Source organism: Zootoca vivipara, chromosome 3, assembly GCF_965207765.1.
Source record: "Zootoca vivipara chromosome 3, rZooViv2.hap1.1, whole genome shotgun sequence".
Classification (NCBI taxonomy): Eukaryota; Metazoa; Chordata; class Lepidosauria; order Squamata; family Lacertidae; genus Zootoca; species Zootoca vivipara.
The window spans coordinates 6,511,644-6,538,558 of NC_142586.1; the positions used below are offsets into that span (position 1 = coordinate 6,511,644).

The following is a 26,915-nucleotide window of genomic DNA, read 5'->3' on the forward strand; positions in this document are numbered from 1 at the left end:
AGCAATGTAACCAACTTTGTACAGTAGGTTAAAGGTAAAGGGGCCCCTGACCATCAGGTCCAGTCGTGTCCGACTCTGGAGTTGCGGCGCTCATCTCGCTCTATTGGCCGAGGGAGCCAACATTTGTCTGCAGACAGCTTCCGGGTCATGTGGCCAGCATGACAAAGCTGCTTCTGGCGAACCAGAGCAGCGCATGGAAATACTGTTTACCTTTCCGCCCTATTTATCTACTTGTACTTTTGATGTGCTTTCAAACTGCTAGGTGGGCAGGAGCTGGGACTGAGCAACGGGAGCTCACCCCCTTGCAGGGATTCGAACCGCCGACCTTCTGATCAGCAAGCCCTAGACTCTGTGGTTTAACCCACAGCGCCACCTGGGTCCCTGTAGGTTAGTTTTGACAAAGACAAAGACCAAAAACCCACCTAGTCCAGCATCCTGTTCTCACAGTGGGAATCCTGTGGGAATCCTGCCCAACTGGAACCATTGAATGGAAATTCCAGATTTATTTTGCAGAAACAAATCAATCTTGTGGGGAAATTTATTTTGGGGGAGGTGGGGGTGGGGAGATACAGCTCTCTTCATATAACTTTCTACTAAGTGGGTATTTGAAGAAGATATAATAAGAGGGATTGCTCAGATAATTGAGGCACCGCTGGTGCCTTGTGCAAGCAACTCCCCCCCCCCCAAGAATAGCTCCAAGACAGCCAGCTTGCTAAGATTATAATTATCTCCCAATGAGCAGGGGGTGGGAGGGACCAGCCTCCAGCACTTTCGCTCTTCTGCTTAAACAAAGAAAAGCTTGACAAATATGTTTGCATCATCAAGCCTTCGGTCTGCACATTTCCCTTTCATTCGCACTGCCATAAAATATTCAGGAGGCAGTATCTTTTTTGATTACTAATTTATGCTGTTTACAGACCTGGCAAAGGGGGGGGGGATAGATGGGTGCCTTGCTATTAGGGGAAGCATTGACATTTGTTGAATGGGGTGCCATTCATTGAGAAGCCATGTTGTAGTTCAGCTGAGAGGCAGGTCGCTGAAAACACCACATCAAGGAAACCCTCTCGATTGAGATTGTCCTTTTGACACCAGTGATGCACAGAAATGCAAACAAGTAGCTTCACAGATCTCTCTGCAAGGCAGAGGCCACACACCTCATGGCATTTCCACACCCCTAGTCTTTTCTTCCCAGAAAACAGGAGCTCAGGGATAGGGCCTTAGCATGCAGGAGATCCTGGATCCTGTATCCAGTTGTCCACTAGTGACTTAGTAAGCCTGGGATAGACCTATTGCCTGAGATCATGGAGAACTGCTGAAAACAGGGCCAGGGTCCTAGGTCTTCTACGGCAGGCCCTGGGTCTCCTAACCTTTCCCCTGATTTGGAAAACCTTTCCTTCCTTCCTTTGTTCATTTGTTCATTCATTCATTCGTTTGTTTGCTTGTTCACCTACCTACCTACTTACCTACCTACCTACCTACCTACCTAATGGATGTACTTATTGTTCTAATCTGGTTCGTAATGAGAATACATTAACACAGGTGGCAGATTCCTATGGCCTCTTCTGCTTTGCCTCATTTGTTCAGTACAGTTGTACCTCGGCTCCTGAACGCCTTGGGAGTCAAATTTTCCGGCTCCCGAACGATTGAAAACTGGAAGTGAGTGTTCTGGTTTTCAAACATTCTTTTGGAAGCCGAATGTCCAATGGGGCTTCCGCAGCTTCAGATTGGCTGCAGGAGCTTCCTGAAGCCAATCAGAAACCGTGCTTTGATTTTCAAACGTTTAGGAAGTCGAACGGACTTCTGAAACAGATTCTGTTTGACTTCTGAGGTACGAATGTACCACAAATATTATGAGAGAGGCTCAAAGACAACTGGGATTCAAAGGCACACTGGCTCTGAAAGTGGAAGTAGAACATAACCGTCATGGCTTGGTGCCATTTATAGCCCTATCCTGCATGAAGATATCAAACATTAGTCTAATCCCCCTTCTATTTATTACGTTTTTTATATGTATTTAAGTTCAAGGTGTAAGTTTATGTATTGTGATTCTTTTCTGACTTTAGGTTCACTTATTGCATTTGGTTATCATTATTCTAGTTTTGTTATTATTTGTTATTATTTGTTATTACCGTTTGTTATTATTTGTTATTACTGGTTTTTTTCTTAATGTTTAATTGTTTATATGTAAGTATGTGTGGGTGTTTCTTTTTATGTATATTTCATGTAAATAATTATGCTAATAAAGTTATTTAAAAAATAAATAAAATATTAGTCTAATCCCCCTTCTAAAGCCATCCAAGTTGGGGGCCATCATTGCAACTTGAGGGAGCAAATTCCAGAGAGTTTTATTCTGCACTCTGCAAAGAGGTACTTTGTTTTTTTTCCTGTCCTGAATCTGTCAACATGCAGCTTCACCGGTTGTCTAGTATTTTTTTTTAAAGCAGCAAAGCAAAAACAAACAAACAAACATAATTTTGCAATATACTTAACTTTGAATGGACAAGTATCCAAATAGTGGTGCAAAACTACCTTTACCGTGGAGACTGACACCCCCCCCCAAAACTTTTAGAGAAACTTTCCAATGCTACCTGTTGTCTCTTGCCTCACAGGCTTACAAAAAGGATATATAACCACCACTCGTTCCCAACCCCCTCCCAGCCGTTTCCCAGGCACATCCTCGTGGTATTTGCAGTGAGGAATCTTTTGCAACCTTGGTTATACAAATATGGCTCTTGATAGCATTGAACCAGTTCAAGCCAGGAGTTCCGAGAGCCAAGCAACACAAATTAGGGGTGGCGAAACAGGTTCGGCAGCAGCAGAATTTCCCCTGTTGTGATGAGTCAGCAGTGAAGTGAGGTGGCAAGACTATAACAGGGTTCTCCCCATTGCCACAGCTGCGCCAAGTAACTGGAGGTGATATAATGGACTGTATCAATTCACACTGCAGGCAAAATACTAAATGTTCCCCTAACGTCAAACAGAAAACAGAAAACCTTTCTACTGCAAAAAAAGGAAACAGGCACGGGAGGGAAGAGGGCTGGGTGAGAGCCTTTCTTCCTGATACACTAGGTTTCTTCTTACAGGGCATTTTCCTGGGGGAACATTCAAACCTGGAATTGTCTAACTGTGGTGTGAAGTGATACATTCCACTCTCCCTTCGTTTTGCTGCAAGTGTAGGCTGTCTTTAGTAGAACAGTTACAAATGTGTCTCCCTATTTTGTTTTTTACTCGGAAATCTATGGGTTGTATCCCACCAAATTCTATTCAGAGTAGAGCCATTGAAATTACTCAGTCTGTCATTTCCGTTAATTTCAATGCATTTACTCTGAGTATGACCTTATAATTGTAACACATGTGTTTGTTTGTTTGGTTTTAAATTGTTTATCTTGACTTTTCAGTAACTCCCCCCCCCCCATTCCCACAACATAAAAATAAAATAAAAATGCAATCAATACAAGTAATCACAGGATGATCTTACACATAGGTTGCACACAATTTCCTAGGCTGAAGTGCTTTTCCCTGTACAAAATGTATAATGTGTTCAATACTCCTTGCACTTGCCATGCTCATCTGCAAATGTAGGAAGGCTGGTTGAATGGACAATTCAGACTCCCACGAGTTCTGCGGGAGGAAAGCATGATTACATCACTGAAACATTTATTTATGCGCCTTGAAGTTTAGCATCTTAGAACAGTTTTATCTGTTTCTATTTATATTAATGACTGTTTGCCTCACATATAAAATATCAGTGCAACCAAAAGGAATTTGTGCTTGGTTACAGTGCAATCTACAGACAATCCCTTCGCTTTCCAAATTGCTGAAAATACACGCTGACAACAGCTTAAAGGCACCTACATGCGCATTTTTGAATTTTCTTGCAACATTCCTGTATGGTAGTGCTTGCTATGTATGGCAGAGCCAATGAAGAACAGAGAAATCAGAAGTTACATCTGGCAAGAATTGCCAAATGATGCCGTCTGGGATCGAGACATAAATTGCTGCAAGGTGGATGAAATGTTTAGCAGAAGGGCAATTTTCATTTTATAAAATAAAATAAAGCTAGGTTCGTTCCTATGTGTTTTTTTTAACTTTCCCTATGTTTGCATTCTCAATTTTTTCTCATTGCATGCAAGGAAAGAAAGGAAGATCAACTGAGATTCATTTCCTACTATAGATTACTCTCAGTATGAAAATTAGTCCACACAGTCAGAAAAGGGGGGAAGAAAAACTGTGATCAAATAATACCGCCCTAAAGGTTGTGGGAACAATGGATTGAAAAGAATGGGAAGAAATTAAAAACACACACTAGAGGTCACTGTTGCTACTTGAGCCAAAGCTTAGATGCTTCTCTGAGGCTTGTTTAAGACACTAATGACAGATAGTGAAGATCAAACATTTCAGCACAAACAAAAGTATTTCTGGGTGTATATTTCAAAGTGTAGATGAATAAGGGCACTTGAATAAGATAAGATACTGATATGCACTGGGCAATTGCATTAGTGAATGTAAAAAGAGTATAATTTGGCTGGATTGTAGTGCAATACAGTGCCTTTTATGCATATAGCATCCCAGTTCTGCTGCATTGTTTAATAATAGCATTGCCCATTAGAGATACTTTCTCCAAAGAAAGAGAATGAATATAAGGAACAATGGGGATGCGATCCAGTTGGAAAGCCATTTGAAATGATCCAATATAAAACATGAACAGCAAGTTCATGGAGAAGTCAATCGTTATATCTAGCAAGGGATAACTTCTGGAGTTATTTAAGAAACTATTGTTTTATCTCACAAACACTTGTATTTCAGTGGAGGAGAGATAGCATTTTGCATGAGAGATCTAAAGTGTAAAACGGCTGACATATTATCTGCTGCTGTACTACATTCAAAGCACAAATGGCTGGCTCGCAGCATTTGTAACATTTATTTACTACTTTTATACATTCCCCTTCCTCCAAAGTGTTCACGGCAGCACACGACCCTATATTGAAGGTTAAACTACACAACAACAATTGGTAAGGTTTCACGAGTTTCATGGTTGAGAAGGAATTTCAACCCAGATCTCCCTGTTCCATTTCTTTAGACATTACCCTATACTGGCTCTAAACACTCATCTTCCTGACTCTGAACTTGCAAAACACAAGTTATACTAGCCGTTGTGTTCACTGTTCATTTCTGAGGCTGTGGCACCAGCTGATGAGTGAAAGCTGATTCAAGCCTGATTCAACATAGCTCTCGCATCCTTTTCATGCCAATGAAGTTTAAGAATCTTCATTACCTTGAAGAACCAGCTTCTTCCCTCCTCCAAATTTCAGACAATTGTTTAATTGACTCATTAGCATGACAAATAACAAAGCCTGCCACACTGAAGCAAGGAAAGGAGGCTGCCTTCTTTTACAAGCCAATAAGTTCTGAGTGGATAAACCAGGCAGTTTTATTTTATCCCAGGAAGGCAACACAGTTATTGCCAAGGAACAGGAACAGTGCGGCACTCCAGTTAGCATAGATAAATTAGCAGCCTTGTAAAGTTTAAATATAATGTGAAGCACATGGTTTATAACGATCAGAGATGGTTGGGGAGCTAATTTTGTTAAGCAGAGTACCAAATGAATAAGAGACCAGCCTAATTGGGGTCCTCCTTGCTAGCATATAATTTAAATGGGATTTTATTTGTGAGCAGCCACCTCTCTTGCCTGTTTAATGTGCCAAAAGGCTCATTTAAAATGTCTTGAAGCTCATGGCGGCTGTTTTTACTGTGTATTGGGGCGAGAAACTTTTTTCAGTCTTAGGGCTATTTTTTCTTCTGGGCAAACCTCCGAGGAACACCTAGTCGTGGTAGGTGGTAGGTAGAGGCAAAAGTAGGCAAAACATGCAAATGTGTCCCTTTGTACAGTGATTTAGTACACATGCGCATGCTCCTCTGTCTATCCTCCATCCAGACAAGCAAGGGGCATAATCAGAGTTTAAGGATATCATCCAGCCAGAAAAAACCCATGGTATTTCATAGCTGCCAAGTACCCCATTTTCCCTGGGAAACCCCCGTTTTTACTTACCTTTTCCCGGTGGTCCCCCGTATCACTTCGTCTCCCACCACTACCGAGCTCTGTTTTGACAGAGGGGGGGGGGGGAAGGCAACTAAGCTGGGAGAGTAACTTGCAATGTTCATAACCTCTGGATGTAAAACTATGGCCAGTTTCAATGGAGAAACATCTCTGTGTGGCTGTCCCTGAAAGTACACATGTATGGTTGAGGAGAACATTTGTCTGAAGTGGGGAGGGATACCAAAATCTGTTTTAGCATAACTCTAAGCTAGGCTTGTCATGAAGAGATAAAAACACAACAATGTGGTACACATTTTGGCCACAATTCAATACAAAGTTAAGCAAACTTAAGCTGGCCAAAGTCCATGGGCTTAAACATACTTAGCTCTGAGTTGGCTTGCAGCCTTTGTATATAAAGCATGCCTCATACATATTCAGACAATAATTCATTATTTAGGTTAGGAAACCCACACAAAAGAAATGGACCCTTCTAACACTAAACACACACAGTAAAAAACATATGATCAAATCACAGGGGCATTAGTGTAAACCTCTGAGGTTGCTTGGTCACACAAATGTTGTCATAATGAAGCAACGGGCCTGTAGCATTTTGTTAATGTAGTTAACTCCTTGTTGCTTTGATCTCAGACATGCATATTTATGCTTGGCAGGCTCGTGGGGCTTCAAGATAGCCGTGCTCACAATCCTTCTGCACAATGGTGAAAATCTACTTGGGTGCACTTTTTTCAACATAAGCTTGAATTCTGGTAGAGGTATGAGATAAAAAATGGCTTTTGTTTTGGTCTGAAGATTGGATCACTGGGGGGGGGGGAGAGGAAGAAATTGACCAGCTGAGTTGTGAGTTTTGTGGGTCAGTCTGGTCCCTTCCATGCTTGCTTAAAATCTAGTAGAAGTGGCGACTGAACCTCTCAAATTTGGAATAGAGTCCCATAGTACGAAAATACTATGAATGATATAAATGACCCATGGCTTCCTTCTGCAAGGACAACTGCATTTTTGTCATGGAATGCATCAGGAATGCATTAGAGAAGATCAACAACAAAATATGAACTTTCCCTGACTAGAAGCCAAGTCCAAATCTTTCCGAAATGCAGGCTCTGCTCATAATTTGTTCCCCCCCCCGATCCAGCCCACCCATGAGGGAAGGTGAGGAGTCTCTCTTGGATGCCAGAATCCACAGGGGCAGAAGACCCGGCTTTCAAGGGATGCCTCCCCTGTTGCTGCCACTGCTGCTATAGTGGCAGCAACAGCTGTTGTGTACTCCCTGGAGATGCGATCTTCCACTTCCTTGGCAGCCCCCCCTCCGATGCTGCCTCTACGGTGGCCTCTTGGCAAATAAGAGGCTCTGATGCCCAATGAAGATCTCATTTATCTTCTTCTTTTTTAAAAAATATATATTTATTTATTAATTTTTCCAATTAAAACACAATTAATCACATCAATTATTTCCATTATTTCGAATTATATAAGATCTCATTTATCTTCAGTGTAAGCAGAAAGACTTTACTGCTTGACACCATACTGACCTGTTTGGGTAAATGAGCTCCATTTCTGTTAAAAAGAAGAGGAGGAAAAAGTAACTTGCTTTCAGGGCAAATGAACGAGCGCAATTTCACCGCTTTCATTCTCATCTTCCCATTCACACTGGTGTTGCATCATCAGACTACACTCAATGTTTTCATTCCAAATGATTGATCTAGAACTGATTAAGTACCACACAATCATTGAAACAAGCAGGCGTTATAACATCAGCACTGAAAAATGGAAGGCGACTTGACTCTTTTACCACTGCCAGAGTTAGAAAAGGAGGTTAACATGTAACCAATAACTGAGTCACCTTGAATTATCTTGAGAAAACAGGTGGTGGCTTGTAGTTGGCAATTGTTTCTGTTTCACATGGTGGCGGCAATGGGCTCCCAGATCCAATGACTGGCGGTGCCTTGCCACTGGGTGGGAGGAGCTCTGTCAAGGTGGAGGGAGGGGCTGGCTGCTGCAGATGCCCCTCCCCCCGGCTCGTGGATAGCTCTGCTGGCAGTAGCTAGAAGTAGACTTTGAAACAGGACATTCCATAGGCAGGACAGAGTTGGCCTTCAATCTGCTATATCCTCTATATCAGGCATCCCCAAACTTTGGCCCTCCAGATGTTTTGGACTACAATTCCCATCTTCCCCAACCACTGGTCCTGTTAGCTAGGGATCATGGGAGTTGTAGGCCAAAACATCTGGAGGGCCGCAGTTTGGGGATGCCTGCTCTATATCCTCTACCACAGGATTAGGCCCATTAGCTACACCAGACCAGGCCTCCTTGATTTCAATAGGAGGACCAGATGGAAGAAACACATGCCCCCCCATCTACCACCCTGACCAGCATAAGCCAGCACCCCACCCTCCAAGCCCCATTCATAACTGTGCTTTTGGGTACCAAGATCAAGAGGTAGGGGTGCTTAGATTTATTGACACTTATTTTCTCTTCCTAGCAGAGATGGTGATAGTGTGAATTCTGCAGAGAGGATAAAAAAAGACAGTTTGTAGTCTTCTCCTTACAGGTGTGAGTTTCACTAATATTGTTAGTGTTTCAGTGTCAGGTGAATACTTATTCAATTGTCCAGGTATTTTAAATTTTGGTAGCTGAGTCTGCTTTGTAATCAGCCCTGTTGTTTTAGCTGCTTAATTTGATGGTGTATTTTAATACACATGGCTATTTTTCTATTTTGGCTTTAACTATTTAACAAGTAAAACCAAACCTACTGATAAATTCTCATCCAGCAATTTCACACTGGCCCCTCAATGAGCGTGTGTGATGTCAGCATGCCATGCGATGTGCTCACATGTTGCATGCACACACAGGGTGTGCAAGAGTGACAAAGGCACACCGCTCGGGATGTGTGATTGAGGTGAGCATGTAAAGTGGCATGCACATACAGCCACTATGGGGTTCTTTTGTGGGGGGTCCGGCTCCCTTCTTGAATTTTTTGGGGGGAGCTTGGCCTCCCGGCCCCCCAGATGGCACCTATGTAGACTTGACATCACACTCTTTTTTGCTCTGTAATGTGTGAATCAGCCCCAATATGTACAATGTAGAAGAATTCTTTGTATGAAAATCCCGATGAATGCCCCATCCTGTTGTATCAGCAAGGGCAGGCCTTGCTTTCCCTCAGGGATTCTGTATGGAGTTTTTGTTACCCACTTGAGATGGCCTTTAAAGATCGTTGAGTGAATTTGTGTCCATGCACATGATATGACAAATGTAACTTATGTCAGATTTAAATCTTTATTAAAAAAGAAGTATTCTGTAGTCATCACTAGACCATCCATCTCAGTGATCTCATTCCATATTTCTTTCTATTGTTGAAACAAGTAATAGATTAATGACTGCATAAATCCCAACAGGGAGAATAAACTCCTTATATGGCCTGTTTGGGAGACAGATCTTGGAAATCTGAACACTGAACTACTTTGTTGGCAAATAAAGTTACATTTATACCATTTACATTTCAAAATTTCTGAACCTGGGTCAGTACAGTTCAGCCAAATCAACTCCATCTGGAGATGTGAAACTAAGGAATACCTGTCAGAAGTGGATCCAGAATGTCACATTGTAATTTGGAGCCATATTTTAAAGACTCTTACAGACCTATTGTGGATTAGCGCAGTCACTAAAGATGAAATGAAGAAGTATAACCCAGGTTAAGTTAACCTGAAAATGCCATAACTGAATGAAGAGGCAGCAGAAGAGAGCCAATTGGCTTAAATACTTGTAGCACTTAAAAAAAGAAATAATAATAAAAAGATTGATGCTGCAGTTTGTAGGGATGGACCTCCAACTGTATGTCTGGCCTCCACACAGAGGCGAAGGCAGGGCAACTTCCACATGCAGCAATTTCTTTCCTCCCCACATAAGAGTTTCTTTGTACTGCAGCCTCCCATCCAATATTTACCTTGGTCAAGTTGCAGACTTGAAAACAAAATCTTTAGCTAACTTGAGGAGTAAGGCCAGGAAGCTGGCCTGAGGGTGGGGAGATTTATAAGAGTGGCTGCTGCCAGTTTGCCTCTGGTGCAACAGGAGATTGCGGTTTGCAACAAAGGCACGTGGTTTGAACCGTGCAGCTCTTTTGCGGAAGATTGAAGAAGGCGATTTCTCCAGGCCAGGGGTGAGGAACCTCTTCTAGCCTGAGGGCCATTTCCCCTTCTAGCAAATTTCTGTGTACCGCATACCAGTCTTGGGTAGAGGGAGGGGCTCAAAAGTGGGCGGGACAACAACACCTTTGTACAGCAGTCTGGTTTCTATGCATGCTCACACACAGCTCTCTGCCCTCCATCCAGGGAAGCAAAAACCCTCAAGAGGGAAAGCAAGATGTGGCCTGGGGAGTGGGGATGGCAGGAGAGAATGCTGACGGCTAGAGAGAAAGGATGGAGGGCTGCATTGGTCTAACTTTTATTTTTTGCTTTTCCCCGCTCCCCCCCCCCGATGTGCATCCTTACATATCAGCAAACTTCTAAGTCACTACCTACCATTACATATTTTGTTATCCATCATCAGGCCCGGCTCTAGGGGTAGTCTTGGTGGCGCAGGGCGCAGGGCCATTAGGGGGGGGGCGCTGCGCGACGAAGCCGCGCGGAAGCTGTGCTACGCCCGCCCACCAGGGCGGGGGCGCCGGAGCGATCTCCACGCCACAGTGCCAGGGCGCCCGACCTGCTTGAGGCGGCCCTGTCTATCATAATGCTGGAGCATGCATATCTTACATGCTTTCATTCATGGTTGAGAAATATTATAACATAGAATCGTGGAATCATAGAATTGTGGAGTTGGAAAGGACCCTGAGGGTCATCTGGTCCAACCCCCTGAAATGCAGGAATCTCAACTAAAGCATCCATGACTGATGACCAGCTAACCTCTGCTTAAAAACATCCAATGCAGGACAGCCCCCCCACCTGTGAAACAGCTCTTACTGTCAGAAAGTTCCTAATGTTTAGTTGGAATCTCCCGTCTTGTAACTTGAATCCATTGGTTCAGGTCCTAGCCTCCAAAACAGGAGAAAACAAGCTTGCTCCATCTTCCACGTGACAGCCCTTTAGATAGCTATCATACCTTCTCCCAGTCTCGTCTTTCTCACGCTAAGCAAATGTGCCATTTCCGTGATGCCATCACTGGTTAGCTACCACTGTCACTTTTTAGAAAGTGGCAGACACAAGGTATTCCTCTTCTTTCGCCATAGTCTTGACACCTCCTTCTTACCATGCACTTATGAATTTATGAATGGTGATACTTAGGTAGGTTGCACAGGATGAATTCTGCTCATGCAACAGAACTTTTGCCTCCTCTTCTCCCTCACGCCCCCTAAATCTGCTCTGGAGGGTTGATGGGAAACCGAGAACAGATTTAGGGGGTGCACATGAGGAGGACAGGGGAGGAAGTCTCACTGCATGAACAGTCTTAACTTTGGGCACACATACCCCACTTAGCACTAGGTTGAATCCCACTCTTTGTATCCCATTATCTCACACCAAAGCACCAAACTCACCTCTCAATTAGGTGAGCCAAAGCATCTTTTTTGATCAGATCGCAAAAGTGTTTAAAGCATAACGTAACAAGTTTTTAGAATCACAGATAAGAGCACTAGCAGCATCCTATATCTGGAACAAAGCAAAACACAATCTCAAAACAGCAGCTCGGGTAACCCTACTTGGTCTCTGAGATAATAAGGTGGTTTGGACTTTTATATTTACTCTTTTAGGTATAATATTTAAAAAGCATAAGACAGGTGAAAGATTTTGTTGGGCAGAGTCTGGAATGCCCAACCTGATTTCATTAGAGAGAGCTGGGTTCAAATCCTTTAGGGGGTTATGAGCTTGTTGCATGACCCTAGTCAATTCTGACAGTGCCCAGCTCAGATCTACAAAAAGAAAGTTGGGTTAATAATAGCATATTTACACGTGTTAGCAATACATTCTTTGTGTTTTGTTTTGTTTACATCACAGTCTCATGTTTGGAACCAGGCAAAAATTCAAGAATGAATCTGGATCTTTTTTGGAAATCAGTTTTAATCTTGGGGTAAGGCCAATAGCTAAGGTCAGCCTTACTTATTTGGGGGTCTCTTTTGCTTCTGGTGTGCCCGTCTCATAGGGATATACTGTATCACAGACAATCTTGGGGAGGTTGGGTGTGTTTTGCCCCCAATGCAATGATGCCTTGAATATTCAGCCTATGAGCCAATCACAAGTTTTCAAAAACTGAGATTTCAAATCACAAAGGAACCACTGTTATCTGAATACATCCTAAAGAAGTGCTATCAAAGTAAACTGATGTCCATGGAGATCAGCTGGAACTGAAATGAATTTATCCCCAAAATATCTCCCCAAAATGTGTGCTTTGAAGCAATATATTCTCCAGACATTCACTGGCTGATCAAATATATTGTCGAACATTTGCTCCCTTGCCAGTGAGATTGCATATCATATTATGAATGACAGTTACCATTTGACAGTATTTTGATAGTTGGCATGCAATGGCTTTTACCATTTGACAGCACTACAGTAATGAGGGACTGAAATTAAAGGAAACGGGATCTATTGCAATAGGGACTACCAAGGGTTTTGTGCCATGTGCTCCATTTCTTCCACTAGGAGAAACCTGAAGCAGTTTAGGTGCCTGTGACAGGAGGGCCTCCTTAGGCCTTATCGGTGGCTCCCCACTGCAGATCTTTATCTCTCTTTGGGACAGCGCAGTCACAGGTGAGGTGATAAGGCAACAAGGAGACTAGCTTGAATGCATCCTTTCCCCCATCAATGAAGTCTGGAATGAGATTGCAAATAGGCTTGGTGAATGGTAGGTGTCAGCCATTGCGTGATGGGCGATAATCAATCATCAGCTGTCAGTTATTTCTGTCTCACCGAGTTAGCCTTTATTTAAAGCATAGAATAAGAATGTTGCCAGACCACAGGAACAAGCCCTGAGCTGTTTGCAGGTGCTGCTCTCCACAGCTGCCAATTAAACCTGTGACATTTCCATAATGGCCAAGAGGCAGAGCTTATGCACTTGATATAAACATTTGGGGTGGGGTGGGGGGAATGCAAAATCCTTAATCTCAGCTTATCAATATTTCACTCTTCTTCCTCCGAAAATACACACAACATCCTACTTAGGCTATTGTTCATGCACTGTGAGAAGTGAAATACAAAATGGAAGCAAGCCAGGCCATTCATTTGTTTCCTCGGGACATGCAGTTGATTTCAATGGCATATTTTAGCTCTCGGCTTACTAGAGAGGAAAGGCATGTTTGTAAGAAACCTCGGTGTCATAAGAAAATAATGTGTGGCTTAGCTTCCTCTCTCCTTCACTCACGTACTTTAGCGCCAGCAGTTTAACAATAAATCTGGGCTTATTTCCAAAGCCTAAGGGATGAGACAGATAGACAGACAAATATATTTTTACCTATCTGTCTGTCCATCCATCCATCAAGCATAGGATCTTGGTGCTCAGCTGAAACTGGCAGTTGCAAGCATAATGCTGTGGATTCACGGTTCCATCGAAGGAAACATTCACTATGAAAACATGGACATTGCTGGTCAATGAGTTGTGATGATGGAACTCCCCTAACGCAGAGTGAGATCCTCCTACCACATTCCATTTCTTCTTGCCATGCAGAAAGGCGCTTGTTGTTCACACGATTCCTTAGGCTAGATCAGGGGTCAGCAAACTTTTTCAGCAAGGAGCCAGTCCACTGTCCCTCAGACTTTGTGGAGGGCCGGACTATATTTTGAAAAAAATAATGAACGAATTCCTATGCCCCACAAATAACCCAGAGATGCATTTTAAATAAAAGGACACATTCTACTAATGTAAAAACACCAGGCAGGCCTCACAAATAACCCAGAGATGCATTTAAAATAAAACGACACATTCTACTCATGTAAAAACATGCTGATTCCCGGACCGTCTGCGAGCCGGATTTAGAAGGCGATTAGGCTGCATCCGGCCCCCGGGCCTTAGTTTGGGAACCCCTGGGCTAGATCTTGCTCCCAGACATGGGAGGCTGTTAGTCAGAAGCACTGGACACACTAACTGGAAAATGAAGCACACAGGGAATGGAGTGGAATGGCAGGGCTGTGGAATGAAACAATTAACTAAGGTCCTTCGATGAGTGCCCCCTCCACCCAGGGGCGAAGGAAGGAGAACTGGAACCCGGTGTGGGGCAAACCGCCTGGCGGCACATGCACGTGTGCTGTACGTATGTCTCATGCACGCTCACCACTACGTACCGTGCATGCGCCGTACGTATGGTGGCGGGATCCTCTGCTCGTGGCTGCAGTGGTGGCGGAGGGATCCTGCCGCCGTCCGTACGGTGCTCAAGCAGTGCATGTGCATGCACGTACATAGCGCTGCTGTGCATGCACCACTGGGTGGTTTGCTGATGGCGCTGCTCGAGTGCCGTACGGCCAGCGTTGGAGGGCACAGCCGCGAGCGGAGGAGCTTCCACATGCAGCTGCAGTGGCGCGATGGTGGTGGCTCATGCTGCCGTGTCCGGGGGCAGTTGCGTGACCTCCTGTGGGGTGCCTTCTTGTCACCCCCTCAGAGATGACACCCAGGGCGGACCACCCCTCTGACCCCTTCCTCTGCCATTGCCTCCACCTTAAGTATGTAGGGTGACAATGAGAGAGAGGACCTTTTCAGTAGTGTACCCCCAACTTGTTTAAAGCTTTCCTTTAGCATCAGGCAAAGACCCACAGCTTTTGACATCTTTTAGGATTTCAGATACCTTATACCCGATATTTCAATCTACAGTTCCCCCCCCCGGAGGACAAGTTATGTATTTACTTATTATCACAGCTTGTACTTTTTCAAAAATTCACAAACAGTCCATCAAACAAAACGACATATTTTACAGCAACCCCAGTAACTCAAAAGATTGCATATTTTTTGAGCTTTTTTACTACATTGCATAACAAACATTCTCCACTGCTTTATAAATAAATTATTCTGCATTCTACTCTCTCGTATTCTTATTATATTAGTTAATTTAACCATACATGACACTTAGGGCATGTTGAATTTTTCAACTTTCAAATTCACAAAATGAGGGATGCTAAAAAGTTGGAACATGACTTGGGAATTAAAAATATATTTTGGTTAAATTAATATATTTTAGTTTTTCAGGTAATGCTTAGTCCCACCTACTAAGTCATTCATTAGCTATATGTAGCATATATATCACAGGAATATTATATATAGATTTATACTTTAACATTGCTGAAACCACTTTTTTCTGAAAAAAGCAGTTAAGGGGTTATATTTCTGTTGAAAATAAACTTCTTTTTTACTGCTATGAGGCATTTAAAGTTTAGAGGGCATGCAAAAAAATTGTTCTGAGCCTCTCTTATTTTTTTTGCGCTCCACTCTTTATAGTTCTTTGGTGGTACCCTGATCTATAAGTAAATATAGAAAAAGAAAGAGTTGCATTCATACTTCCAAGACGATTCCATGACATGCTATTGATTGTCATACTTTGTTTGGCTGCAAAGCTTAAGGAAGAATAAAACTGAAATGTGGAAAACATGGTGAGTTGGGTTGCAAATGAAACCAAAGTTCAAGTCCTTGCTTAATTCCTAGGCAAATCTGGTAGACTAGGTTGTTGTTGTTTAGTTGATTAGCCGTGTCTGACTCTTCGTAACCCCATGGACCAGAGCACACCAGGCACTCCTGTCTTCCATTGTCTCCCGCAGTTTGGTCAAGCTCATGTTCGTAGCTTCGAGAACACTGTCCAACCATCTTGTCCTCTGTTGTCCCCTTCTCCTAGTGCCCTCAATCTTTCCCAGCATCAGGGTCTTTTCCAGGGAGTCTTCTCTTCTCATGAGGTGGCCAAAGTATTGGAGCCTCAGCTTCACGATCTGTCCTTCCAGTGAGCACTCAGGGCTGATTTCCTTCAGAATTGATAGGTTTGATCTTCTTGCAGTCCATGGGACTCTCAAGATTCTCCTCCAGCACCATAATTCAAAAGCATCAATTCTTCGGTGATTAGCCATATATCTCAGTCCGGCCTACTTCACCAGACCGTTGCTATGTAGATATTTCTTTATTGGAATTTCACAACCTCATGAGCTAATCAGAGACTAGTCAATCACATAATTTATATCTGACTGAATGCATGAGGGGGATCCGAGAACAGAAGCAGACCATGTGGTATACCCATAGCCCAGTGATAAAACATAAGTTTAGCTGCTGGCATCTCCAGATAAGTGTGGCAGGGACCCCTGTCTGAAACCTTGGAGCAGGCATCCCCAAACTTCAGCCCTCCAGATGTTTTGGACTACAATTCTCATCATCCCTGACCACTGGTCCTGCTAGCTAGGGATCATGGGAGTTGTAGGCCAAAACATCTGGAGGGCCGCAGTTTGGGGATGCCTGCCTTGGAGAGCTGCAACAAATCAGGATAGATCAGGCTTCCTCAACCTCGGCCCTCCAGATGTTTTGAGACTACAATTCCCATCATCCCTGACCACTGGTCCTGCTAGCTAGGGATCATGGGAGTTGTAACCCAAAAACATCTGGAGGGCTGAGGTTGAGGACGCTTGGGATAGACAATAATGAGCCAAATGGACTCAGAATAAGGCAGCTTCTTTTGTTTCTAGAGGCTGTTAGATTACAGCATCCCTCAACCTTGACCATTGGACATGCTGACTAGCGCTGATGGGCACTGGAGTGGAACAGCATCAGGAGGGCAAAAACCATGTCTGCCCCTGTTCTAGAAGGGAAATCCGGACTGTTTTGGTAGTTGTGTGTAGCAAAGGAACCTGGACATTAAACTCAGCATCTGCTAAGCCGAATTTTTGGGGCTGATACATTTAAATATCATTCAATGCATATTTAAAGCACATGATTCCACTCAAAGAATCCTGGGAGATGATAGATAGATGATAGATAGATAGATAGATAGATAGATAGATAGATAGATAGATAGATAGATATAGATAGATATTGCATGTTGGAACTGGCCATGCTTTATAAATAGGTTCCACTTGAAGTTAATGGGATGCTTCAAAGTAAATGTAAATGGTCTGGAAGGTTGTTAAAGTACCACTATGATAACAGAACGAGAGAGGGGGAGAAATAAATTGAGCTGGTTTGTTGTTTGGCTATAAAACAAATAGTGGTTTGTTGCCTTGAATGAATCACTGGGGTAGAGAGCATCAAGAACAATTGCAGTTCCATGAAATCTGGAGTCTTCAGTCTGACTGATGATCTGAGTCTTCTCCAGTCCTTTACTGTAATTAATGGCAACTCCAGCTGTACACCTCCTGAGCTCTCTCAATTTGCAATTTGCACAACCATTGTTGTACACAATATTTGGAGGGTTCCTAAGATGCGTGAGCATACAGAGGACTGTTTCAACCAACCAAAATAGAACCATATGTGAGCTGATGCTCAGTGCTGATTTATTACTCCCATTTCACAGTTTAGGGAACAATGGCAGAGAGATAGTGACTCACCAGACCCTGTCAATGTATTCTAAAAAATGTATCTGTGTAGGAAAATGCAAATGAATTCTACTTATGTAATAAGGTTTTGAGATTACAAAATGGTCTCTGAATTTGCATTGGCCTTGTCTCCTCTAAACAATGCCTGTAGTACATCAATAAGGAGTAAATGTAAAGCATATATAAAATAAATGCCATCGCAAGCATCTGGCCTCATTATGGTTCTTCGAGCAGTTTTAAGGGAATTTGTGAGGTTTTCCCAGTAACTTGCAGAATGTGAGAAGAAAGTAAATATTTGTTGAACTGTGCCAAAGTATGACAACATATCCACAGAGACATCTGCAGTAAGCAACCCCAGTAAAATTAAGTCAGGAAAATGTAGAGAAGGCCAGACTAGCAAAACCATTGACACATGGAAAGTGTGCTTGCCATTTATACATGCCCCATTGTCACATTCCTGTCTGTGAAGATCAGCCATGTTCACTCAAGCCATCAATGACCAAGACCTTGACAAAGTCTTCAGTGAGTCCATTTCCTGATTTATTTATTTATTCTTTTTTATTGATGAAGTTGTTGCTCGCTTCTCTGAGTGTGATTCTTCCCAGGTCCAATGATTTTACACATTTGGTCCTTATGCAAAACATGCATAGCTGCCAAGTCTCCTGTATTCTCCGGGAAACCCCCGTTTTTCCAGCTGTTCCCAGCCGAAAAAACAGAATTTCCCCCCCCCGGTTTATTTTGGCGCGACGGCCATTTTGGAACTGGGCAGAGCAGCATCAAAAGTGGCTTCTGAGCATGCTTCGCCCAGTTCCAAAATGGTGGCAGCGCCACTTCCGGTCTGATCCCTTATTTTTCCAGCAGGAACTTGGCAGGTATGAAAACATGTGGACTACAGTTGAGCACAACAGAAAACTAGTTGATCTTTCTTGATTCTGGAAGTTATATCTTGTCTAACAGTTTCTAAGAGACTTGCAAACTGGCTTTGTCTGGGGATAGACAATATATACATGAAGGTTGGGTTCTCCTTATTCCACTGATCATTTATTGCAGTGCTTAGGCAATGGCAGTTTAAGAATGTCATGTGGGGGTGGGGGGCAGCAAAAATGAAATTTAAGCTGCAGGAAATAAAGTGTCTATGGACAGACCACTGGTTATTTGATAGAAAAAGGAAGCAGGCCTTTTCTTTTCTCCGTACTGATTTCTCCCTTTGCTCTGATCCATCTTCAGCAACTACTGTACATATAAGAGCTTGTCAGTTATGCCTCAGCCATGAGGTAGAATAATTAAAAACGATTCCCCTGGTTTACTACATATCAAAACCAATGTAGCAATCCCCCCTGCATAGAACATTATCATTGGAGCTGACAGTCGTGGAATTTTGCTCTTTAAAAATTATGCTGCTTGTCTTCCACAGCTGGTAGCCTCACAGTTCTCATCGATGGTATGGTTTGCAATCAATGTTAGAAATTGTATCACAATTGTATCACAATTACTGTAGATATGTAGACCCACATTTGAGCTTTCATACATTTCTTAAGCTGTGTCACGGTCCGGTCGGCGGGCGGTTGAAGCCCTGACTGAGGACGTCAGGACCAGAGGCAAGATGGTGGTGTAGAAGCAGGAACAGGTGCAGGGCTGAGGGTCCAGCAGCAGGCAGTCGCAGGGTCAAGGAGCAAGGCAGAGGAGAAGGTCTGGGAGTCAAGGAGCAAGGCATCGGCAAGGCAAAGGTCCAAGGGTCGAGGATCAAGGCGTCGGCAAGGCGAGGGTCCGAGGAGCAAGGCGTCGGCAAGGCAAGGGTCCAAGGAGCAAGAGGCCAGAGGCAACCAGGCAGGGATAGCGTTGCTGTGGCAAAGAGCTGAAGGGAAATGCTGGGCTTTTATCCCTCCCAGCTCCTGCCACCAGGTGCAGTGAGGTATCAAGTGGCCTCACCTGAGTGACCACTCCTTGCCTCTCCAGCACAAGCTGAGGCAGGCCCCAGTCCTGCAAAGCACTACAGGCCCCAGAGCCTGACTCCTGCCCATACTCCTGACAAGCTGCTGGTGAAGCATTTTCTACCATTGTGGTTTGCCACAGCTGTCATACCTGCCCCCCTGTCAGAATATCATTTGGGTGACCCTGTGGCTGACATGTGGCCCTCGGGGTCCGTCAATAACAGTGCCACTGTTTTCATCCTGTGAATGCTAAGGCTAATATAGGTGGACCTCGCTGGTGGTGTGGATGGTATCAAAAACCACCGAAGGAACTGTGTGTGTGTGTGTTTGTGATATAAATCCACCCTTAGACTGAAAGCTGTGACATTCCCACTGTGCAACCCAATTTTTTCTTGGCTTGAAAGTTACTATAAACACATTCATGTGCATCCATCTACTACTAATTCAGTTTCGGTTATATGTCTGGTCTGTTAGCTGCAAAGTCTACATTGCAAATTCCCACCCCACCCTCAGCTAGCTTGATAGATTTGAAATTTGCTATCCCCACAGGTTTGGGGTACATCTGTTAGAGAGGGCACCCGGGATCTCCTTTGGCTGAATGCTAGCGATGGCTCCAGCAGGCAATTCTGTTTCTCCGTAGCAATAACTCTCTTTCTTCAATCAGTCTCCAGAGAAAAGAAAATGTCAGCACACTTGAGTCCCAGAAAGTGAGTTTTCAATCACCAGGAAAGACAATTACGTCCATAGAATTACCCTTTTGAGGAGGTCTGCAGGAGTGTGACGTGACTGACTGGCTTGGCTGTGCCACCAGACAAAATTCAAAGTCTTTCTCTACCACTTTCATTTTTCAACTGTTCCATTTAAACCACTGCAATCATATGTCAAGAGACAGGTCACCCCTATCGGCCATATTGCCTGTCTTACATTATCTGGGCCTTCCTCAGCAAGCCCACGGCACACTTCACAGGTTATCAGACAGGCAGGGGTTCTCCTGCCCATCGTGATCAGTGGATATTGATTTGGGGGGAACAAATTAATGAAAGGGATTCAGGGTATCAGAGAGGCACAGAGAGAAAAGGAGAGAGAGAGAGAGAAGGAGAGGGAGAGCTTGGTGGCTCCACCCATTACCGACTCCACCTTTGCTCACTGCCATCAGTACAGGCATCAAATGAATGTGACCCTCAGCAGATAAAATGCCCCCCTCCATCACCAGTATATAAGCTCCATATGCTTTTGAATTATGGTGCTGGAGGAGACTCTTGAGAGTCCCATGAACTGCAAGGAGATCAAACCTATCCATTCTGAAGGAAATCAGCCCTGAGTGCTCACTGGAAGGACAGATCCTGAAGCTGAGGCTCCAATACTTTGGCCACCTCATGAGAAGAGAAGACTCCCTGGAAAAGACCCTGATGCTGGGAAAGATGGAGGGCACTAGGAGAAGGGGACGACAGAGGACGAGATGGTTGTACAGTGTTCTCGAAGCTACGAACATGAGTTTGACCAAACTGCGGGAGGCAGTGGAAGACAAGAGTGCCTGTCGTGCTCTGGTCCATGGGGTCACGAAGAGCCGGACACGACTAAACGACTAAACAACAACAACAACAATGGGAAGATGTTCACTCAGATGGTTGTATGGTATATCTCTCCAGGCTCAGGGAGGGATGAAAGAATATGTCAATTTAGGTTTGTTGGTTTCTCATTTTTCCAGTCTTAACATCAGTTCTCCACACTTCCACAAGTTTGTGATTTTTTTGGAATACAAGTTTGCCTAATAAATACATTTTTGCAAAGCAATTTCCTCTAATATAAAGCAAATTTGTATATCCTTTTCAATAATATTTGCATTTTTGCACAGTTTACCCAGTACATGCATTTTTATTTTTATTTTTATTTTTGTACCAATTACTTGGCTGGATAACTCTGATGAAAATTTCAGAGAAGTGTGAATTTTCAAGGGTGGCTCACATATTGCTTCAGGGTGGAGATTTCAGTTTGAGATATATGACATGGGGTCCAGCTGCTAAAGAAAAAAGTAGAAAATTCCACTGGGGAACCACAAACTCTGGACTGAGTAGACCTTTGGGGCTTGAGAACTTTCTTAATTGTGTAATTTTTAAAGAGCTGAAAACTTTTATAAAGCATTCTAAAAGTAAAAAAATAAAATAAAAACCATCTTTTTTTTGCTTCTTAGCATGTCATCTTAAATTCAGATTAAAGCCCCTTTGCACCATAGATCTATGGATATCATAATGAAAAATTCAGAGTAGTTTCTGCAAAATGAAAGGGATTACTTAAAGTTAAACATTGACTTAACTTTAGGCATCTAGTGCTCTGGTGCATCAACAGTCGTCTTATTCCCTTGTGCAGGATTAATCAGTGCAATGGACAACTCTTGCTGCTAGAATGATTCTGGTAGGGAAAAGGGGTTTTGCCAAATGACAGTCAGCATTGCCACCACCATGACTCTGGTTGAATTCTTGAGTTCCCCTCTTTCCTTCCACTTCTTAACTTTTCGGGAAGTCAAGTTATGATGCAGCGTGTTTGGCTCGGAAAGTAGAGCAATTACTTTCACGCTGCCGAGACCCATCAGCAACCTCATGTCTCTTGTGGTTGTCTCTTCCATGGCTAGCTGGTATTATTTTTGGCAAACTTGGAAAATTCTCATGTTGTTTCAGACGTTCTGAAAATGTGAAGCACACAAGACCTTTTGATTTCTCCTCTGCCCGCTAGGATTATTGCAACTCCACATACGCAAAGCCTCACATTATGCGAGAAATTAATCATATCAAGGTAAAGTAGCTACTGGATTATTGCCAAACACCATAAACACTGGCCAGAAAGCAGGCCAACCTATGGATTAATAGAAGCTCTGGATTCAGAAGAGTGACTTACAACCTTTCACTATGAATTATAAGCCTTGACAGACATAAAATGGTGATTGTCTGAGGGACTATGTGACCTAAAAGTTTTTGATCACCGTTTTATAAAAGTATTGCTATACAAGGTTAATCCTTCATTCTAGCATGGCTTTAAAATGGGATTAGACAGATTCATGGAGGATAAAGCTATCAGCGGCTACTAGCCATTATGGCTAAGCTTTGCCTGCACAGTCAGAGGGAGCAATGTTTCTGAACAGCAGTTGCTAAGGAATCAGATCCTTCTTGTGAGTTTCCCACAGGAATCTAGTTGGCCACTGTGAGAACAGGATGCTGGACTAGATCGGCCATTGACCTGATCCAGCAGGGATCTCCTTATGTTCTTAGTAAGAGATATCTGGATCCGGGGGAGCAGTCTTGGGAGGGAGGACTGCACAAGTTCAGGGCAGTTCCCTCTGTCTGCTTTTAAGAGGCACCACATTCATGAAACCACATTTTGCAACCTACATGAAAGCACGCTTTCTTGTACCATAGTCATGGTTATAATTGTCCCAGGATAAACCTTTGCTACTGTGAGTGGGTGAAAAAAATTCTGACCCATATTTAAGTCATACTTAGAGAGGACACAATGGAATTCATGGGCACAAGTTACTTCAGTTACTTATTATTGCCACAAGATATAGATATGGCTATCAACTTGGAAGGCTTTCAAACAGGATTCTACAAATTCATGGAGGCAGTGCGCTTCTGAATACCAGTGGCTGGGAATCGTAGGAGGATAAAGTGTTGTTGGGCTCATTTCTGGCTGGCCCCTGTGAGAACAGGATGCTGGAGGAAGATTGGGATCTAGTCTTATGTTTTATGTCTATTGATTTCAGTGGGTCCCCACTGAGCATGACTAGCCCTGTACATCACCCATTAATTATAACATTCATTTATACATTTCTAGTGTGCCTTTCAACCAAAACTGAGCTTTCCAGGTGCCTTGCACATGTAATTTATTTGTTACATTTGCTCAGTTTCCTCCAAAACAGGATTTCCCATCTCCCATCAGCCCCAGCAACCAGGGCCAAAGTTCAGGGATGATGAGAGCTTGAGACCAAAACATCTGGAGCGTACCAGATAGTAGAAAGCTTCTCTAGGGAATTTTGGGAAGTAGCCTTCTGACAGCCCCGTGAAACAGGTTATGCTGAGAGAATGGGCTTGACCTTGAGATACCCAGTGATCGCCGTAGTGAACAAGGATTTGAATACGGTTTTCCTCATGCATAGACCTTTTGCTACGGCTCCCGCAGTAAGAAGTATGTGAAATGTTGGGCTTCCTATTTTCACTGCAGAAGCTATGTTTGAAAATGACACAGTTATGGGTCACAAAAGAGCAGATAACATATCTCTGTTTACGAAAAATGGGGGGGGGGATAACAGACAGGGGGTGGGAGTATATACCCAAGTGATTTTCTTTGCATTTTTGCAACCTACCTAATGACAAGCCTCACTTCATTCAAGGCTGGTCTAATTAATTTGACAGCACTGGAAACTTGCTCTTCCTGTTCACACTTATTATTCATCTCTTCAGAATGCCCTGTAGGGCATACAGAGCACAATAAAGCAGAATTTACCGAGTCCTTTGATACTAAATACACCTTTTAGGCTGACTCTACACAACACAGCAGTGCGAATATCTGACTTAAGGGGAGCCAAAGGAAGATGACATCTTCCAGAGCTGTGTCAATTTAAACTGGGCCAGTAAGCAAAGCAGGGAAAAGACATTCTCTATTTGTTGTTACAGCTTTCAAATTCTGCCAGGGGCTTCTTTTGAAATTTTAGTTTATTCCTCGATGACTTCAGGGAAACCAAAGCAACTGGCGTAACAGCCTTTCTGACACTCAATACTTAACATATAATGTTAGTTCACAAATGCACACACATTTTATTTTCTAACCGGATTTGAATTGGGATTATCTTAACTCAGCATAAAGCAAAAATGGAAGGGGGAAAAAACTATTGCAGGCAGGAATGTGAAACTGTCAACTGGGATCTAAACAGTCTGAGTGTTAGAACTTGTTTGGAGAAAAGCAAATCCACCTGTCTGAGAAGGTGCTCGCCAGGACGGACCCTTGGCCCCAACTGCCACAGGTCCTGGGGCTGCATAGATGTCAGGAGCCAAAGTCAGGAGTAGGTTAGCAATCAAACACCCCGTGACAGTGGTTAACTCTTTATTCAAAGAAACCAAAACAGTGCAGGCATAGTGGATCAACAGCAACTCTTCCCAGTAGGTCTTGCCCCAATGAGGCAGTTGCAAGGACTACAGCACCACCTGTGTCCCAACTCCAGAATGAGTACTTGACCCTAATGACCTGTTGCCCTGAGACTGCAAGAAGTGATAGGAAGTGCCAGTCAGAGAGGAACAAGGGCCATTGGGACAGTTGAAAGATGTTGTCCATCCCAGCAAGGGAAGATCAGCCTGGCACCAAAAGAATGTAAATATTAGTTTATCACTTGCCAGTTTCACCTGGACAGTGTAGGAACTCCATGACACTGCCCAGCACTTCAGTGCTGCTAATGCAGTAGTTTGAGTTCACCCCTGAAGGCACACTCCATTGTCTCTCAAGACAGATGGATGCCAACAACATTTTCTTCTGCCATTATCAGCGATCTCTCTCTCCTTTGCCTTTTCCCTCTGCTCCTCTTCTCATATGTCTCTTATCTATTTACTTGGTACACTTAAGAGAAGGGTCTCTCTGTTTTTTTATTGACGTGAGACACTTTGGGAGAGAAATATTATTTGTTTGGGGGGATGGGAAGTAAATAAATAAAGGGATACCCAATTTTGTAACAAAAAGCGGTTTTATATTATGGAATTTCATATTATATAATTTCATTTTTAAAAATGCTTATGTGAATGAGGCACTTCAATTCTTATTGAAATTACAAAACCAAATACATCCAAAAATATCACTGCGATGAAGAGAGCTAGCTTTAATTTTTTAGTCCCTTAGAAGAGTTCCCAAATACTTTTTCCTCCATGACAGAAAAGCAGCCCAAACGAACCCTAAGATCTGCCTGAATATACAAAAGTATGCTTCCTGCCTTAGTTAATCCCATCTGACAGGAACTCTAGAGGAGATCCTTCTCAGTTCACACCTCTGCCTAGTTCCTGTGAAGGATAAACAAGAATGCTGTGCTTAATGTAAGTTTTCGAAACTAACAGGAACTGTATTTATGTATCTTTTACACTGTTCCAGAATTGCTTGCTTCTCCTGAAAACTTCAATTAAAAAACAAACAAAACTTGAATTAGAAGCTTGAATAACTTTGCTAGCTCACAAAGTTGGGCACCTTGTGTCTAAGCTATTTGCTTAGCTAAAGGAAGCTTGCTGATGGCTGCCTCTGTAGGGTTGCCATGTGCCCAGACTTGGGGTGTCTAATGTCTGTGATAGGTGGTGGCAGACTAAGGGGAAATCACTTCTCATCTTTACCTACCATAAAAGGAAGGTAGGAGCTCTTGTTATTTCATCACAATCTGGCTTCCTCAGTGCCACAACTTCACAATGCTATTCCAATCTTGTACTCAGAGAGAACCTTAGAAAGAGTCCAAACAGTTTCGGGAAATGTGAGCAAGTTCATCCAATATACAATGGTGCCTCGCAAGATGAATTTAATTCGTTCTGTGAGTCAATTCGTTTTGCGAAAAATTCGTCTAGTGAATCCCATAGGAATGCATTGATATTTTTTTTTACCCATAGGAACGCATTAATTGAATTTCAATGCATTCCTATGGGAAACCACGATTCGCTAGATGAATTTTTCACAAAACGAATTCATCTTGCGAGGCAACCTCCGATCGCAAAACCCATTCGTCTAGCGAAAAATTCGTCCAGCAGGATATTCATCTAGCGAGGTACCACTGTAATAAGGAAGTTCAAAAGGTGTGCTGCACTGAAAGGAAGACACCTTTAGATTTGCTCTGATTTATAGGCAAGAGCTTTAAGATAGCACACAGAATTGTTTTTCATCTCCCAGTCAGCTCCCGTTGCTGTGTCCCAGCTCCTGCCAACCTAGCAGTTTGAAAGCACACCAGTCCGAGTAGATAAATAGGTACCTCTGTGGTGGGAAGGTAAATAGCATTTCCATGCGCTCTGGTTTCCATCACAGTGTCCCGTTGCACCAGAAGTGGTTGAGTCCTGCTGGCCACATGACCAAGAGAGCTGTCTGTGGACAAACGCCGGCTGCCTTGGCTTGAAAGCAAGATGAGCGCCGCAACTCCAGAGTCGCCTTTGACTGGACTTATCCAGGGGTCCTTGACCTTTGTTGCCTTTTTGTTTTTACCAGGGGATGGAATTCTTACAGCATCCACAACCACTTTGGAAGCTTATGGTATTTCCATAAGATCGACTTCATTTCAAGCATATAAGCTGGGCAGGAGGAGGCAAACACCCCGATAGTGCTAGACTTTAAAGCAGCTTCAGTATTCATAAAAGCCACCTGCAAAAATTGCAGTTCCATCAGGCAACATTCAAAGTATTTCATTCCAAACTTTACCCAAGCAGGTACAGGATGTTCAGTAGCTACAGTAGCAG

The 26,915-nt window shown here is 43.3% G+C and overlaps 1 long non-coding RNA gene across 1 annotated transcript in view; it reads left to right on the forward strand.

Moving 5' to 3' along the window:
* Nucleotides 1-9,995: 9,995 nt before the first annotated feature.
* Nucleotides 9,996-26,915, forward strand: part of LOC148686148 (uncharacterized) — a 42,873-nt gene continuing 25,953 nt past the window's right edge. The window contains exon 1 of the long non-coding RNA XR_015948831.1: nucleotides 9,996-10,209. This is a non-coding gene — a long non-coding RNA (uncharacterized LOC148686148). The remainder of the gene's footprint in view (nucleotides 10,210-26,915) is intronic.